This window comes from Ovis aries, chromosome 23, assembly GCF_016772045.2.
Source record: "Ovis aries strain OAR_USU_Benz2616 breed Rambouillet chromosome 23, ARS-UI_Ramb_v3.0, whole genome shotgun sequence".
Classification (NCBI taxonomy): domain Eukaryota; kingdom Metazoa; phylum Chordata; class Mammalia; order Artiodactyla; family Bovidae; genus Ovis; species Ovis aries.
The window spans coordinates 34,009,659-34,022,595 of record NC_056076.1 but is presented as its reverse complement, the minus strand read 5'-3'; the positions used below and the strand labels follow the sequence as shown (position 1 = coordinate 34,022,595).

General features: G+C 34.2%; 1 protein-coding gene across 1 annotated transcript in view; it reads left to right on the top strand.

Moving 5' to 3' along the window:
• The first annotated feature begins 1,132 nt into the window (after window positions 1-1,132).
• Window positions 1,133-12,937, top strand: part of RBBP8 (RB binding protein 8, endonuclease) — a 78,414-nt gene continuing 66,609 nt past the window's right edge. Inside the window, exon 1 of the mRNA XM_004020479.5 lies at window positions 1,133-1,298. The gene's annotated coding sequence lies outside the window, so the exon portion shown is untranslated. The remainder of the gene's footprint in view (window positions 1,299-12,937) is intronic.

Below are 12,937 nucleotides of genomic sequence, written 5' to 3'. Positions count from 1 at the left end.
TATTGTTTAGTCACTAAGTTGTGTCTGATTCTTTGTGACCCCATGGACTGTAGCCTGCCAGGCTCCTCTGTCCGTGAAATTTTCCTGGCAAGAATATTAGAATTGATTGCCGTTTCCTTTTCTAGGGATCTTCCTGACCCAGGGATTGAATCCGCATCTCCTGCATTGCAAGCAGATTTACCACTGAGCCACTGGGGAAGCCCATGAAAAGTTAAAACAACTTGTGATCTTGGAAGTGATGTTGCTTACTTCCTCCCCCCAAAGGACCAACAGACAAGCTTCACTGGGAACCTGGACATTTTCCCCATCTCTTACCAAATTTGTCCTTTTTCGCCATTGTAACCCTGGACCTGGCACAGTCTGGCACATAGTAGTTATCAAGAATTTGCATTCCACTGTTGACTATCCAAAGAAAATCCTCTCTAAGTTGTCCCAGTACATAGAACAGGAGTTTTTCCAACTTTAGACTGGAATGGTATGAGGCTCTTTGAGTACAAGGAAGGTAACACCCCAAGCAAATGTTGGGTCCACCCACAGCTTGTTTTCCTCCCTCTAGAAATGCTTCCTTCAAACTCTCAGGGCCACTGCCCTCGTGGGGAATACAAACACCCCCTCAAGGCTGAGCTAGACCAAGTGGACCGGTGGAAAGGCCAGGCATTATGGATTCTTCTTCACTGTAATCTCTTTCTAGAGGCTTTAGTCCGAAGAGCCTTGAAGTAAATTTTAAAAAAGGATTACCTACCTCTGAGGATGAGATATACTCAAGTTATCTACAATGAGAGGTTTGTAACAATGGACTCTTGCTGTACCTGACACAGATCTTCCCCTCCCACTGGGACTCTGAATTATTTTGCTGCAGGCTACAACATTCTGAGCAGTATGTTGGGAGTTGACGGGAGGTGGGGATAACTCACCTGTATGAGCTTAGCAGAGCTGAGCCGCTGCAGCTTGTTGGGCTAGCCTTTGATGCAGACTGGTTGGACAGGTTCTGGATCTACAGAAGAACCGGTCTGACTGGCCTGTTGTGCCAACATATTCTGGTTTGATTCCATGTTCCACAGACGGCAGAAACCTGCCCAGCCAGTTAAATGAAAGGCAGATTAGGTTATCCATTGCACACCTTATATAGCTTAGATGCAGCAGAACTCTTCCACACAGCAGTGGTGTCTAGCAGACTCTAGCATGGTCCAGAGAGGTGTCTCCCACTGATTACTGTGTAAGTTCATAGCTTCAGGGAAAGTCCGCAGTGAAACACCTGCTTTTGACCAAGAGCAGAAGTTTTCTAAATAAATTGAAGGGTAAGTTAATATATTTTTTTATCTTTCTCAATTTTCTATGTACTTTTAGAAGGTTAAGAAATTAAGTTTAAGATGATATCTTTTTAACATGGCAATACCTGCATTGCCTCTTTTATATAAATTTGCTTAAATGTTGTTTTATAGTACTTGCATACATATATTTTCATTGATTTGTTTGAATAAAGATTACTTGGCATATAATATACTTTTCTATACTTTTTTGGTAAGTCATGCATGGCTATGGTCATTAAGAAAACTGGGTTGAATAATTTTGCTAAATATATTTCACCTATTAATGTAATGATTCATCTTAAGCCATCTACTCCTTTGATAATATACTATTATGTTTTACAGGCTGTTGCTATATGGTAACATTTTATATGGCAAATCTAATTGTGGATAAAATAATGACTGCCTTTTTAAGGCATTAAAAAAAAAAACAGTGTTATTCTTCTTGGTGATCCTCAGCACATTAAAAGAACAATTCACAGCAAGTGAGGAGTGCGAAAAACAAAGACTGTGGAATCTGGTAACTGATTAACTATTGGAGCTCAAAAGCACTTGCTGAGCTGAATAGAAAGGAATGAAGACAGGTTTTGTCATGTCTATTAGGTCTGAAAACCTTTTTAGGTTAAAGAATATTTAGATCTTCTTTTAGTTTATATTTTAAAATAATTATTTTACCTCTCTTTTTCATTGATCCAATTAATTTATCTTAGTAATTTGTGTTATTTAAAATGAAAGTTACCAATCCCTTTAGATTTATGTTGGCATACCAACCTACTCCTTAGTTATTAGTATTAGATTGAACTGAATGCACACATCTTCTGGGCAATTTAATATAACAGCTGAAATATGAACTTTATTGTAGAATTAAAAATTACTTTAAAAAATAGATTTAAATACTTTCCTCTCAAAGACTATCTGCAGATCATCATATGACTCACTTTGAACTGAGCAAGACTGATGCATTCTTTTCACTGTCCCTTTAGAGTCTTCACTTTGTCATTATTTTCAAATTCAAAGGCTTTAAGAGTTTCCTCAAGATGATACTAAAGAATTTTTTTTTTAAGTGAGTAAATGTTCAGATGAGATTCAGTTTTTGCAGGGAAACCTTTTAGATGCTTGCCTACTCCAAGGCAATTCTGCATAAAGCTTCTGATATTCAGCTGAATTTATAAAAAGCTATGTAATGTTGAATCTGCAAAAGGAATGTGCTGATTCAGCAAAGCAAAAAATTAATTTTATTCAGCATAAACTATAGTATGACAATTTTTGAAGAAAATATGGATCAAAAATTTCAGTTGATTGAATTTTTCTCTTTAAAATTAGTTTTCAGGCTAAATATAGATATATGTCAATAGCGTATACTTACACTGTTTCTGGTAAATACCTAGTAACTTAAAATTTTTAAATCTTACTATATTTATAATACAGAGCTTATTCTTTAAAGATAAACGTGATTTGGGATTCCACCTTATTTACTAGGTATTTTTTATGTTTATGGTTTTGAGGAAAGCTATTTAGGAAGTAGATATATATTTCATACAAAATTTGTGGGTAAAATTTCAAGTCTAATGCTACATTTTGGAGAGGGAGTCTTCAGTTTTCACTTAATGAAATTTTTAGTTTCAAATCTATGATTTCCTATTAAATATGACTTTTATATATTTTCCATAAATTGATTCCTTTAAAATATTGATACATTGTGATAACTTTGATTAAAATTAAGGATATACAGATTTATCAATCAAATTAGGAATCTGTGTATGCATCTATATTTTATATAGCCCTGCATTATCTGAGGTCCTAGGTCAAAAACTGTTCTAGTCATTTAATAACCTTTTTACTCTCTAAGTCTAGCTGGGGATGCATTTCTTTATCTTTACTGCTGGCCACACAATTTCACACAATGACTCTTCTTGTCAACCATGCTAGCTTTCTTAACACCTATAACCTTCTTCTTTCCTGAATGTATTCATGGGTTTCCTATCAAAAGCGCTTAGAATCATGACATTTCTGAGCTAGAAGGACTCTTTAAGAATAACTGATGAATTCACTTTTTAGTTGAATGAAAAGCCCCAAAATGTAGCTGAATAACATAGTCTAAGGGTAGAGGTGGTACTAGACCATCCCAGCTTCCTGATACCAGCCCAGACTAATATTTTTTCAGCACTCTACAATGATTCTTCTGAATACTACATAAAATCTACTCTGTGTTCTAAAAGATTCATAAAAAGGTAAAATTGTATAAATTATGTTAAGGAGTATCTGCTGAACCAAGAAACTCTTTGCTTTTGTATTTTAATCTATTTAATTACTGCCCCTGAACTTTTTTGGTATAGTAGTCAAATTTATGGGATTGCCATTGGTAAGCAAGATGACTACCTCTTCAAACCCTAATCTCATAAGACCAACACAAAATGTTGTATCAAACTGATGAGTATCTCATATTACTCCATCTTTATCCAGATTATTTGTGGATAGTGCTGTCATTTTTTAACTTATTATTACTTTATACTGTTTCAACTGTTTATTTTCTTAGTATGTGTATAAGTATATATGTATTTTTGTATTGTTTTAGTCACTCTTACATGGATACAGTTTAGGATTTGCCTAAGAAGGTTGTACTTCTAAAATTTGGTTAGAACTGACAAAAACATTCCAAAAAGTATATGAAGCCCAGGATTACAGGACTCAAAACCCATCTTAAAGGTGAGAGAACCTGTTATATAAAGGGCGATATCTTAATACAGCACTTTGTACACAAGCACTCAAAAATGCTTTAAGTGTTTTTAACTTGAGGAATTCCAAGGTAATATAGGACCACAGAAAGCTTGAAAAAATATGCTGAAAATTTTCAATTCTGATTCTTCAAGCTAAAAGTTAATTCGCCTACGCTTTTTATCTTTTCACAGGTAAAATCTTACCGGGGGATGTTTCTAAATTTGGTAAATTTAGTTCAGTCCAAGTGGACTCTGGAAAATAATTTGTTTCTTATCTTCACACTCAAGAGAAAAGGTAGTATATTGAAAAACATATGGGTTTTTGGCCCAAACTGAGATGGATTTGAATATTCACTCTACTACAAACTAGTTTACCCTTGGGAATTATTTAATGCTGAGTTCTCTTTTCTCCATCTGTAAATGAAGGAAATGGAAATCATTCTCTAAGAGTAGTTGGAAGAATCATATGAGATATTGTATGTAAATACTTAGGAGAGTTTCTAGAACATAGTAGGTATAGCAGTCAATACTCTTCCCACCTTTTTAATAGAATATATAATAAATTTCAACAAATAGCTTAAGAGAAGTCAAAGCTTTAACTTAGAATATACATTTTTGTCAGAGATAAAATTTAATTAGCAATCTTGGAAAACATTAAGATTTAATATTTTAATCTTGTTAAATTAAAAAAAATTAGAAACCCATATAATTGAACCCAATTAAAGAATCATTTCAAAGATATCTTTGTTAAATGTATTTTGAGAGCAATATACCAATGTGATTAAAAGGCTTGGATAACTTTTAAAAATTCAGTCATCTCTACCAAAGGAAGGATGTGACAAAGATAGTGCAAATTATGCCTTATTCGTACCTAGTATCTGTTCTTCAAAGGCATTTTACATCTATTTATATATATCATTTAACATGACATCAGATTAGTTGGCCAAGGGTTTTTATGCATTCTAAGGATTGTGCTTTCTACTACTGATTGAATTATTTCTTCAGGGCTATAGAGTATGTTTTTTCCTCCAAAAGATTCTCTGATGAATTAACTTACTGTAGATTAATGTGAAATTATATTGCATTCCCTTGATAGTAGACAATGATAGGAAGAGTGTGTCCAAAATTGGATGTAAGAAGTAAGATACAATAGGATTCAACATGTTCTAAAAATAATATTAAATTAGCCACAGATTGATAAACTGATTAGGAAATGGAGCCAATGAACAAAGTTCACTATTGAGATATCTTATGTCATTAGTCAGAAGGGAGTTCAGAATAGTATGATAAAACATTTTAAAAACTTATCTAATGGAAGTTGGGTCAACTGATACATCTTCCAATGTGTGAAGAAGGAACAGGAAAGAGATTATGACTTGATATTAAAATCAACAAATAGATCCACTTTCTAACACAAACTGATCTTACTGGGCCTTTGCAATCAATTTTAACTTCCTGGAAGCCGTTTAACTGCTATACAAATAAGCTTTATGGGAACAATATAATTTGAATTTATATCCATGGTAAATGCATTAAACTGAAAAGCTTATGTGTATACCTAAAAACAAAAAAACCACTTCACCAATTTAGCCCACTAACTATACATTTTTACTAAAAATATTACATCCATAAGCAATTTAACCTTATATGACTATTCATTAAATTGACATTTAATTTCCATTTAATTTTCATACATTCAAAGTGGATATTACTCTAAACAATTGAAAAGCACACATGTAATTTTTAAATGTTTCTCTATAAGTAGTTAATTTGAATAATATAGGACCAAACAAATACAAATAATACAAATAATACAGCAACCAAACTTGCTATGCATCAAAAACTAACTGGGAATTAGAGAATGGTATAGCTCATTATGTTAAAGACATATAATTTTAAAAATAATCAGAAAACTATTAACTTAGAAATTATGTATTATTGACAAAATGGAAATACAACTTATGAGATGGCTGGATGGCATCACTGACTCGATGGATGTGAGTCTGAGTGAACTCCGGGAGTCAGTGATGGACAGGGAGGCCTGGCGTGCTGCGATTCATGGGGTCGCAAAGAGTCGGACATGACTGAGCAACTGCACTGAACTGAACTGATCTCCTAAGTCTATTCCCTTGAAGGTTCTGCATCCGTTTCTACAATGATTTAAATTAGGAGTGAGAAACACTTCCAACATGAAAATAGTTTAAATGAATGAATTTCTTGAAATGAATAAATGAATCTTAAAACATTAAGAAATAAGGTTTTGATAACTTTCAATAACATTAAGAAATAATGATTGATAACTTTCTGTAGCTTGCAGTATAATATTCATGGACATAGAGCAATATTACAGAGTTCTGTGATGAGGAAAAAATTTACATTTAACATATATAGATTTTCCTCAACTTATAATGATTTGTCAACTTAAGTCTCCATGAATTCACTGTAAACTGAAAATATCACAACTCAAAAATGCGTTTAGGGACTTCCCTGGCAGTCCAGTGGTTGAAACTCTGCTTCCACTACACAAGTTCAATTCCTGGTTGGGGAACAAAGATCCCTCATGCTACATGGTGTGGCCAGAAAATAATCTAAAAAAAAATTGTTTTAATGCATTTAATACATCTAACCTACTACATACACATCATTGCTTAGCCTAGTCTACCTTGAATATGCTCAAAATACTTAAAATAGCCTACAGGTGTGCAAAATCATCTAACACAAAGCCTACTTTATAATAGTGTTGAATATCTTAAATAATTTATTGAATATTGTACTGAAAGAGAAAAACAGAATGTTGGTCTGGGTATGGAATGGTTTAAGGCCACCGACTATTAACCCTCATGATTACATGGCTGAATAGGAGCTGCAGCTCAAGGCAGCTGCCCAGCATCATGAGACAACATCATGCTGCATATTGCTAGCCCGGGAAAAGATCAAAATTCAGAATTAAAATTATGGTTTATGCTGAATGCATATGGTTTTCACAACACTGTAAAGTCAAAAAATCATTAAGGTCAAATCATCTTAAGTCAAGGACCATCCATACAGGTCTACATTTGGAGGTCTTCTAACTGAAAGTAGCTGAAATGCACTCTGAGATAAAAGGATTATTTGCATTTTTGAAAATATTAATATTGTGATCAGTTTTCAATCATATATTGTAATAAGTGTGCATGTATGCTCAGTCCTCAACTGTGTCCAATTCTTTGTGACCCCATGGACTGTAGCCCATCAGTCTCCTCTGTTCACGGGATTTCCCAGGCAAGAGTAACAGAGTGGGTTACCATTTCTTTCTCCAGAGGATCTTCCCCACCTAAGGACTGAACTTTCATCTCTTACATCTCCTGCAACGGCAGGTGGATTCTTTACCACTGCACCACCGGGAAGCCCTCCAAATAAGTACTGAATGGCAAATACCCATCTACATAGAAGTTCAGTGAGCCCTTATCTTCTGCTCTAGTCACTGTCCAAGAACTCGTTTGACAAAAGTTAAGAGATAAATGTTGCTCAGGAACAAGTATACTGTCTTCTAACTGTAATACAGAACCAACCACTAGAACCTGACTATTGGCCAGGAACCTGAACCCTGGACCTGGAAACAGGCAAGAGGCCATTCGGCAAGAAAAACTGAATTTCATTTCAGCACAACAATACCAACCTCTTTTCCCACAGTTTTACTTGTTAAGTTGAATGACATGTCATTCTCATTCCACCAGTAGGTGTAAATTAAACACATTAGTGTAAATTAAATTCTCAGCACTTCCTTTGGTACCACAAAAAACCACATGTTAATACTAAACGTTAAAACCAGAAGTCAGATGAGGGCTGTCAGGTCCTGGTAGGCACTGCAATGACTGGAGCAGCCTGGGCCCAAGAGGAGTCCAGATACATTACAGAATGAATATGGCAAAACTATTTTTTCGTTAGTTTAACAATATATGTTTAACTAATACACTGTACAACTAAAATGGATTGTTTGAGGAATGAGTATAGCAATTTCAAATGGAAAGTGAGGAACTTTAGCCTATTTTTGTCTGATGTATTTGATCCATTCCCACAAAACCTGAGACGCACGGAAACTTGATCTTCTGTGAGAAAGGTATTTTCTAATAAACTACATTTCATTTCCTGAATTTGGCTGCCAGTTTTTAAAGAGCCAAACAGTCACAGAATGAAAAATCAGTATGTACTCTATAAATACTTTTATGTCCAGCATTGATCTGAAGACTTTATTGTTTAAGTCTACATTGGTAAAACTGTAAGCAAAAACAGATTGACTACCTTGCATCCTCAAATAACACTTATCACTATAGTAAAACACAGAATTTTGAATACTACAAGTTTGTCTTGGACTATTTTCAATAGGGTCTGGTTACAAGAACTAATTCATTATAACATTTAATGTGATCCTGGAGCATGGCTCTGAAAAATATGTTAGATGAAGGCTCTAATCAAACTGATTAAAAATAGAAAACTGAATAGCTAGTTATATGCTCTAATTGAGTAAATACCATATTTGTCTGCATAATGATAAGAAATTTAGCTTAGAGAAAATGAGGAAGAAATAGGTACAATTGAAAAAGAAATCTGATTAAAATCATATTCTCTTTTCATTTAATTTGAACTATGTCAGAATATAATAATTATCTGAATTTTTTTAAAATAACTCTTAGAAAGTGGTTAAATTAGCTAATGAACTGAAAAAGGGAAACTAGACTGAAGAGGCATTGAAATAAGAAAAAGTGGGAACATAAACTGCTGAACAAAGTCCAATAATAGCAGATACTATTTTCAAAAGGAGTTATCAAACGTACTCAGATCTTCACTAAATTAGCTCAGATCACAGTCAACTTGATCCCAATGTTCCCTCTCCCAAGAAGCTGAATAGATCATAAATCTCTGTTAAATAAATGACTCCTTACAACAATCAATTTCTGAAATAAATGAATAAATTAGTTTCCCCTTTCCTTACAATTCTGCAGTTGGGCAGTTGTTAAAAACCCCCTAGAGAAGAGAATGGCTACTCACTTCAGTATTCTTGCCTGGAGAATTCCATGGACAGAGGAGTCTGGTGGGCCACAGTCCATGTCGTCTCAAAGAGTTGGTCACGATCGAGTGACTAACACTTTAACACTTAGAATATAACAGAAATAATAATATAATAACTACCTGACTATTTAACTACCTGACTTATTTAAACTTAATCATTTGAATCAAGTAAGATATGTAATACCACTTAATAAATTATTATTTAATCCCTTCTATAGTTATAAATCTCTCAAAATTTGCATACCAATTCAACAATTTTACTACAATTACATAACATTAGCAATTGGAAACATCTTTTTGATTAGCTACAGCTCTTAAATTTATCTACATTATTAACAGCTTCTTATACTATCTAAATACATACATATAACCATTCAGGCTTACCTGATGGCTCAGTTAGTAAAGAGTCTGCCTGCAACGTGGGAGACCTGGGTTCGATCCCTGGATTGGGAATATCCCTTGGAAGGGCATGGCAACCCACTCCAGTATTCTTGCCTGGAGAATCCCCATGGACAGAGGAGCCTGGCAGGCTATAATCCATGGGGTCTTCAAGAGTTGGACATGACTGAAGCACAGCACGACACATATAACCATTCAGTCCTTAACAATCCTGTGAAATATCCACGGTATATATTATTATCTTCATATCACTGATAAACAACTGAGGCACAGACAGGTTAAATTACTTGCTTTAAAGAGGATTATAGTTAAAAATTATAATTCATTCAAAAAATTAGGTGGAGCTGCTGCTAATTTCCCACTATCAACCTATACAAATACATTGCACGCATGCGTGCTAAGTTGCTTCAACTGTGTCCAACTCTTTGTGACCCTGTGGACTTAGCCCACCAGGCTCCTCTGTCAGGGGGATTCTCCAGGCAAGAATACTGGAGTGGGTTGCCATGCCTTCCCCAGGGTATCTTCCCAACACAGGGATCAAACCTGTGTCCCTCATATATCTGGCATTAGCAGGCAAGGTCTTTACCACTAGCGTCACCTGGGAAGCCTACATAAATACATTACGGTACACTCACAGTTTCTAGAACTCAGCGATTTCCCATAGCAGGACATTTGCACATGCCTTCTGCCTAGAAAGCCTTCTACCACTCTGTTCCCAATAGGCAAGCTGCTTCAAACTTCTGTGATGTGTTCTCCAAGACGTTTCACGAATAATGTCTCATTTTTACAACAACCCTTTTGGACACAGTGAGGATGAGTAGTCTCATTTTCCAGTTGAGGAAGTAAGACTTGACTAGGAAACATACAAATAACCCGAGGCAGGGCCAGAGCATAAATCCTGGTCACCTCTCAGCTCAGGACTCACACAGTACCACAGGCTGGGAATATGGCCATATGCCATCAATGACTGTAGAACAAGGCTACAGCTTTTTGGAGCACTTCCTACTCTGGTCCCTTCTGAGGTTACAACATAATTCAAGGCCCTTCAATCTATTTAGTTTTCAAATAGATTGAAAAATCTTACTGCATGAAAAATCTAGCTAGGAAAGCTAGAACAAACACTTTCACTAATTCCATTAGAAATCAATTTGTATTCCTCTTTCAAATGTCCACGTCTATTGTAAGCCAAGTGAAAGAATACATGTGCCATAGTTACCAAGAAATAAAATTGTTTTTGCAAAACAGTCTTTAAAAACTGAGATAAAAGTGCTTCACTCCTACCCTGACCAAGAGAACCCCGTTTATTTTCCTTTTTCTCAATGAGACTTAAATTGCCATCAAATTTAAAAGTCCTTTTAGTAAACTTGTATAATGCAAATCTTTCTGAAGTAAATAGAAAAATGCACTGTAACTGTAAATTAGCATTTAGGTAATAATAATTTCTGAATAATTTTTCAGAAACTCTATTTGGTTATTTTCTCAAAACTGTTTTCTAAATTAAAAACAGAAAAACGCAGAATAAGTTTCATATAGAGTCTATTATTCAAAAATAGCAGAGTGTACTGAAAAGATCATAGATACAGGACTCATGTTCGGAAAACTCGGTTTGGAATCTTAGATCAACTTATCTACCAGTTTGTACATATAGTGCTAGTCATGCCACCTAATTTATCAACTTCTCTGAAAAGATGAAAACTGCACCTGTTCTACCTTTATGACATAATTATTTTTAGGTTCAAAAGAGAAGATAAGTAGGAACAGTACTTTGTATTTTTATCATCATAAACTCTTCTTAAATCCATTTTCTAACAGAATTAAATAAACCACTTCTCAACTAATGGGAATTTCAAAGTACTATCAATAAATCAAAAAGTGTAATTCTTTTATGGCTTACATTATCTATATCACAATATTCTTTAAAACAAGTTTAGATAGATCTGTATATAGCTGAGAGGGAAATATTCCTGCCAACAAAAGGGTCACTTGAATCTTCCCTTTTTTATTATGCTATATTTCAAATTCCCTAAACCTTCTGACCATTTGACTTATCACTCAACTCAAACCAGGATATTTTTTAGAGTAAATGGGAGCCCTGTTAATAGCTAAGCCAGAAGAATAGACATTAACCAGAACTGTTGATGGTAAGCCAGGCATATGAGCATTGTATATAAGAAGTGTACTAGATTTGGGAAGAGGAATTCTATCTATCCTAAATAGCCTGCAAAACCAAATTGTCTTAAAGGGTGAGAAGTGAATTAAAACACAATTTAATTTCACTTTTCATTTATAATAGTTCATATTCCTAACAAGTAAAATTGAAAAGTATTGGCTAAAACTGAAGGTCTCTGAGAGCTGAATTTTGAACATAAAACATTTTTGAAATGGTAACAATCAAAGCTTCCTTAACCTAAGACTAACATATGGATTAAGAAAAGGAAAAAGTCATTATTTTTTAAAAAGTCTATTTTTCTCAAACATAGTTAGAATAGGGAAAATACGGGGGGGAAAAGTCAGCCAGTGTGTTTGAAGACATAGCTATAATTTGTGAGGCATGAACACACATTAAAGGTCACGACTATTTGCCATCAGTGCATAAATTCACCAGTTTACTGATGGAAAAACCATTATTTAAGATGTGAATCATTATATTTTTAAGTGGAAAAAGCAATGACTATTAAAAGTGCTTGCTTTTTTGAACCTATCAAGGAATGCTTTAATTAATAGACTACAAGTGTTAGTGATTTGTTCCTACAGTTCATATTATTTTCCACTTACATTACTGTAAATAAATATTGTTCCCACAGCTGCCATCATGGTAGCATTATTCATATATATATGTTATATATGTATATATATATTTGTATTTTTATCATCATAAACTTTCCATAAATATATGTATATATATGTGTATACATTATACATATATATATATGTGTATATATATATCTACACACAGAACACTGTTGTATAGAATGACATCTGCTGAATTAAAATATTAGTTTTTCAAGATTCTGAAAATACAATCCATCTTAATTATGACCTCTACAGATCACCCTACAGTCTTAGTGATCACTCTTAAATTCTTTTATCATCTCTGTAGCAGTTGAGCTCTGAGGTTCTTACAAATGTCAGTGTTACAAAAAGGGTCTAAGGCTTATTCAACAAAATTTCTGGACTTTATAAATCCGTATGCAGAGATATAAAATATTGCCCAAGCAGCCACTATATAGAAACAGATGATCTGGAGGAAAAAGACACCCCTTTCCATTAACAATAAATCACTTTGCAATACCAGATCATAAACATTCTTGATCAGCCCACCATCATTTAAACCTATGCCAACAGGCAAACACACGGTATACTGTATAAGACTATCAAGTATAAAGAGATAGTTCCAAAATTGGGAAAACTATGTATTTAATAAAACTTTGCCCATTGCTGATGTGAAATGAAGTAGCTAAGTAC